The sequence below is a fragment of the Poecilia latipinna genome, unplaced genomic scaffold (assembly GCF_001443285.1).
Source record: "Poecilia latipinna isolate Pla-1442-1.1 unplaced genomic scaffold, P_latipinna-1.0 Scaffold1056, whole genome shotgun sequence".
In the NCBI taxonomy this organism is placed as follows: Eukaryota; Metazoa; Chordata; class Actinopteri; order Cyprinodontiformes; family Poeciliidae; genus Poecilia; species Poecilia latipinna.
The window spans coordinates 45,228-51,410 of record NW_015113672.1 but is presented as its reverse complement, the minus strand read 5'-3'; the positions used below and the strand labels follow the sequence as shown (position 1 = coordinate 51,410).

General features: G+C 37.3%; 1 protein-coding gene across 1 annotated transcript in view; it reads left to right on the top strand.

Annotated features, from left to right (window-relative positions):
* Nucleotides 1–1,150: 1,150 nt before the first annotated feature.
* The window catches only part of gne (glucosamine (UDP-N-acetyl)-2-epimerase/N-acetylmannosamine kinase), a 27,697-nt gene continuing 22,664 nt past the window's right edge, over nt 1,151–6,183 (top strand). Inside the window, exon 1 of the mRNA XM_015051612.1 lies at nt 1,151–1,286. The gene's annotated coding sequence lies outside the window, so the exon portion shown is untranslated. The remainder of the gene's footprint in view (nt 1,287–6,183) is intronic.

The window sequence follows — 6,183 nt, the reverse complement described above, 5'->3', positions numbered from 1 at the left end:
CAGATGAACGACACACATTAGTGCCCGTGTTTCTGTGAATATCACTAATGTTGAATCAATTATCTCTGTCTGTCTAATCTGTCAACATTCATGCTTTATGAGCTGCAGTCGTCACGTTTTTATTTTTGTCATCTTTCTTTTTGCGTAGTTCATTTCTTCCTCTTTGCCGCCACCACACACACACACACACACACACACACACACACACACACACTCTCCATGGATTGATGGCGTTGATGAGGACGATTGTGCTGACACAGCAGTCTGGCAGTAACCAGTTCTAATGTCTGGAGACAGTGAGAGTATGTTAGGGTGCAATGGCACCTTTTTGGTCAGCAGAAACTATTAGTTTTTTATATACAGTATCTCCTTTCAAGAATTTTTTTTTTAAATTAAATCATACGATAGTGGATTTGTTATGTCTATTGGTAGCATATCAGGAAATAATTCACCTACTCTTATGGATGGACTAAACAACTCTTAGTCTTGCATTCACACCCCCTTTTCTACATTTTGCATGGTTACAACCACAAAACCTCAGTGGTTTTTCTTTTGAGTTTATATATAAAACGTCAACACGAGTTTATTCTTTTTTTAAAGTAAAGGAAATTACAAATGATTTCTTTCTCCCCTTTTTTTCTGTCTTTGTGTTCATTACATTTGAAATAAACCAAAAGCCATTTCTAATAAAGTGGCGAAAGCCTTAATGATAATAGTTGTGAGCGCGGCACTGTCGGACACGTTGAGAGAGATTAAATGACATCTGAATCACTGATGAGGTGAATTTAAAAAAAAATAGGTTGCCCTGGGGTTTTATTAACAGGGAATCTAAGTAAAGGGGTCTGAAAAAAAAATGCTCACCACACTTTTCAGATTTTTATTTGCAAAAAGGAAGCAAAAATGTGCCCGGTTCTTTTCCACTTCGCAATCATGTGCTGCTTTGTGTTAATCTATAAAATACACTGAAGTCTCTGGCTATAAACACACAAAACATGAGGAACTTCAAGAGGTTTGAATGTTTTTGCAAGGAACTCTGTCCTTTACTCCAGGAAAGCATTTTAATTTCAGTTGTTTCATTTTAAAGTGACACACAAACGCAAAAAAGACTCCCTCTGAATTGTGTTACTGTTTCCTTTCAGAATATTGATCGCGTTGCCCGCCTCGGTCTGGAGACATAAACACACTAACGGCGAAGCGCTGACGGCGAGCTTTCCGGCGCCGCGGCCATCTGTGAATTCATTGCATGCACTCAGAGGGGCCCATGCATATTTGATGGCTATGAAAAGGTAAGGCTTTGGTAGAGTGTAGTTTTGATAGTTTGCTTATTACTGTTTCTACCTTGTAAAAATAAATGAATAAATGTTTTCAGGTTTGCACAAAAAAAAAAAAAAGAGCAAAAGGTTTGGGTAAAAATTCAAATCAAGGGACGTTTGGGTTTGATCGAAAGCCCCCTTCTCCTGATGCAGTCCTGTACTTATGATTCATGCTCTCTCCTATTTGAAGTTTCACCTTTGAAAATGTGCAAGGGCAGCTTTTTAAAGGGTCCCGCTGCTGTTTTCTGCTGATGTCTAGACAACACTTTAGCATTTTTTTTTATTATTTTCCTCCCCCTTACCGTCCAGCCCTGCATGAATGCTGAGGCTAAAAACGCGCGCACAGCCTCTCCCTTCCTCACATGTGACTTTGCAGATATGATGGGTGCCCTTGAAAGGAACCTTGGCTTGCATTGCAGTCATGATGATGGCTATGAGTGCAGAACTTTGGCTACGCTGCTGCCCCCCTGTGGACAATGAGAGGAATTGTGACTCGGGCAGAGATTTGCCTTGTTAGCCGGAGCTATTTTAAGTCATTTGATCGGGGAATTCCCCTGAATGACTGCAAAGACAACATCAGCAGCCTGACCTGCAAGGAAAAAAGAGTTTAAAACAAATAAATGAAACCTATTGCAAATTTAAAATGCAAGAACATTTGTTGGAACATGGCACAAGGGCTATGAACAAACTGCTTTCAATATTTATCTCCAGATCTGCTTTTGTTTGTCACCCTTATGTCTTTCAGATCCTTAAACAGATTTTAATATGGGATAAACACAGCCAGATAACACATAAGATATACATTTCAAATGATGGTTTCATTTATTTAGAGGGAAAAAGCTTTGCAAACCAACTTGACCCTGTTTGAAAATATGATTGCTGTCTTGTTCAATTATGAATTTTCTGCTATAAATGCATTTATTTTTTGTTCGGTTTCACTATTTTACAGCGTAATCCTGATTACTGCCTCACCTGTAAAATCAAAAAATCATTTAAATAGAAAAAAATAACAATAGAAAACATCAACATTTGTGGACAGGGCCAGATTTACCAGGATGTGGGCCCCTGGACAGGAGCCACTTTCTGGTGCCCTATTAAATAAGGAAAAATTTATTTACTAATACAAATTACAGTATTTTAGTCCTGTACATCAGCAGGTATGAAGTGAAACACTAGCTTTAACATGTCCTCTAGCCAATAACTCCATGTTGTTTCCAAATAAATCGGAAACATCATGTTCTTCATTATGAAATGATGTTTTATGACTTCATCATTTTCAAATATTTGAATATTGTTTTTTTTAATGATACAATAGTGTAACCCACATGATTTGGGTTCATGAGTTTTATATAAAGTACAGTGTGTGTAGTGCGAACACTACACACACTTACTAAAAAAGACAAATTTTTGGGGCCATCCAAAAAATTGACGCCCTGGGCTACTGCCCCTTTAAGAGCTCTGTAAAGTCTGGCTCGGGTTGTGGTGGTGGTGTGATGGTCTGGGGCTGCCTTGCTACGTCAGCAGCTGGACGACCTGCTTTAATTAATGGAAGCAAACATTCTGCTGTCTGGTAGAAATTGCTACCTCAAGCTCAAGCAACAGCACAAATGATCCAAAGCACACCAGTTTGCAAGTCCAACTGGTTTTGGAGTGGCCCGTTCAAAGTCTGGAGAAACGTTATTAAGATTCTTGGGTGTGACTATAAACAAGCCATTAATGCTAGAAAATGTTGAAATGTGTCTGTTTGGCAAATAAATAAATAAATAAATAAAAAGGAAGACATATCACTACCTTCCTAAAATGATGGCCTAAGGTATTTTTTGCCAAAAGTAACTTTGGCCCCCCAAAAAAAAGACTATTAAAGACATAGACTATTATTTTATTTACGATATTGAAGGAGAGGAATGCCTTTCAATACACTGCATTTACTATTAGACACATACTGATAAGCTATTGAACTATTGTGTTTAATGTCATATTGTTAGCGTCTTACTGCTAAACCTAATCAGCAGGAAACACCAGATATTGCTGTTTATCTGTGTTTGGTTAGTGGTGGAATGCTGTGAAAAAGTATTTGCTTCTTTTTATAGTTCTTCTGTTTTTGGCTTGTCAGAGGATCCATTTAACTTGAAAACAAAAGCATTTAGCTTAACGGATCATGTGAGTTGTCTTCCATTGATGATAAAGAATGAATGAATCGAGGAGGATCTCTTTTTCACAGGGCACCTTCAGAGTTTTGATTCAATTTCACAATTGCACTTCAACTTTAAAGGTTCAACGCTTACATAAAAATACTAAATAAGGCAGCAAATAACAACTCACACTGCAAAAATGAAATGGAAACAAAGGCATGTGGAATATCATCTCATCTTCCACGTAACTGTGAAGTCGGAAGATAATGGGGCATGATTTTTTTTTTTTTTTTGGCAAAAACAGTAATTTACTGATGCTCTTGTGGAAAAAAAAAACTATGTAGAAAAATAGTACCATTTTAGTCCGTAATTTTTAACATTAACGGACTTATCAGAACAACGATACATCAAAAATTTGTTTTCACAATAAAACATAGACGACACGATAAATGCCCACCCCGTAGAGTTGAGGTATAAAACAACATCCTGATGAAGGACCCATTGTTTGAAAAAGGAAAAGCGTATGGCACAACTACAAACCTACCAAACAAATACAGGAAACTGAATAAACTTTGTTAAAGACTGCCCAAGAATGGGGCGCAGCTTCACCCTCAGGGAGTGGGAATAGAATGCTTTTGCAGTCGCACAGTGCAGGAGGTCAGAGAGTTGCTGCCGGTTTATTCGATAAGAATCGTCCACTTCCCCTGAATACTGATGCTCGTGTCAATAAGCTGAACACATCGTTAGAGGCAGCGGTCAGTCCTGCAGAGCAGCAATGCTGATGGAGGTGAGAATCAGACCCAGGCTGAGAAAATCCCCTCAGAATCACGTCACTCGCTTACAAGGAACACAGACCCCACAGATTTATAAGAAGCGAAGCTTTTTGTGTGTGTGTGTGTGTGAAATCCATGAAAGAAGCAACAAAGCGGAGGAGCTGTAGCAGAGAAATTTTCTCCCTGTGCATGTCCCACTGCGTCACACTCTCCCTCACTGTGACTCACTCTCACACCACCTCGCCCAGCCTCCACGCCCAGCTATCGATCTGCCAGGGACCCTCTTTATCCTCCGTGACTTCCTGCTCCCGCTTCAGGCCCTTGATCCTGAAAACTTTTTTTTTTTTTTTCCAAGCCCTTTCTTTTCAAAAAACTTTCATTCTTTGTCATCCCACCGCCCTGGCCTCCTGTTCCCGGCCTCACTCCCAGATAACGCCCTAAACTGCAGGAAGGAGAGTTCTTATGCAACCCCAGCCCAGGTTGAGGAGGGGGAAACAGCCCCGCAATGCAGCAGAGTAATAAAATAAACAGCAGCGTGTGAGGGCGGCAGCTTAGACAAAGCACTGCAACCGTGACAGGTGCTGTTTGCTGTGCACTGGTTGCTGCTATGAAGCCAGCTTTAAAAAGCTTTTATTCACACAAGGTTCTGCAGGATTTGTTTTTTTATTTGTTTCTCCTCATTTTTGCCTGTACAGAAAATAACTTTTTTTTTTTTTTATCTTTTTTTTTATTAAAGCTATTCCATCACCTTGTATGTCTTTATCAAAACAGATACGTAGGCATTTCATATCTTTTTACAGATTCAGGTTGTCATACGTTATGCTTCCCTGGACAGAGCCCACACCTGTCGGATGCGGAAATGCATCAATGTTTACATTAGCTATGCAGATGCAGATATACCACGTGACTGCATTTCCTGCAGCGCATTTGTGACAACCTTTATCTATGCACGCCGTGTGCGCGCGCATTGACGTTCCCTGTTGCCAGGCTTTCAGACGTAGCAGAGCGCTGGCCTTGCATGCGCAACTAGTAGAAGTAACCACGAACACTTCCGGTTGCTGGTCCAACAAAATAAAAGCGTTGACAACAGATTCAGGTTTTTAGCTTAGGTTGTATTGTAGTGCGTGAAATGCTAAATCTCTTTTTAATCATAAATTATTTTTAAATAGGAAGCTAATTAATATTTTCAAAACAAAACAACAACAAAAACAAAAACTATTATTTATTCATTTATTTATTTCTAACAAATATACAAATGTTGTTTGCTTATTTATTTAAATTATGACAGAAATGGACAAAATTGAATAATTGCAACAATTTTAGAAAATATGCAATAATCTAAAAATATATGTAGCTTTATTACCGATTCAGACTCGTTTTTATTAAATTTTTCGGAATCTTTTCTTCTCCACATATAACAGAAATTTGTATGTTTTCACAACACTAATTTTAACAATAAATTCAAACCTTTTGCAATTTTATAATTCAGACTGTTCTGTATATATACTCATTATACATAATTATAGTTTGTCTCTTACAGGAGGCTTTTTAAATATAAGTACTATTTTTTCTCAAATAATATTTTTATATTTATACGATGTTTGCTTTATGCATACTATTTGGAATAATTAATAATGTACAAAGTTATATAACTATAATGTATTTAAATAACAAAAATAAATTAGGTTCCTCTACTTATGACCTTACTAATAATCAAAATGGCTCATTTTCAAGAATGACAATGGTATTAATAGTGTTTTTGTTTGCCTTCCTCATCAAACAGTAGGTCATAAATGAAAGTAAAAAGAACTGTTTACAGTTCCCTTTATAGACTGAAATGGGTGACTTTTGATGAATTAATGTATGACTAATATATATATATATATATATATATATATATATATATATATATATATATATATATATATATATATATATGTTCTCTCAAAAATATAACACACATTT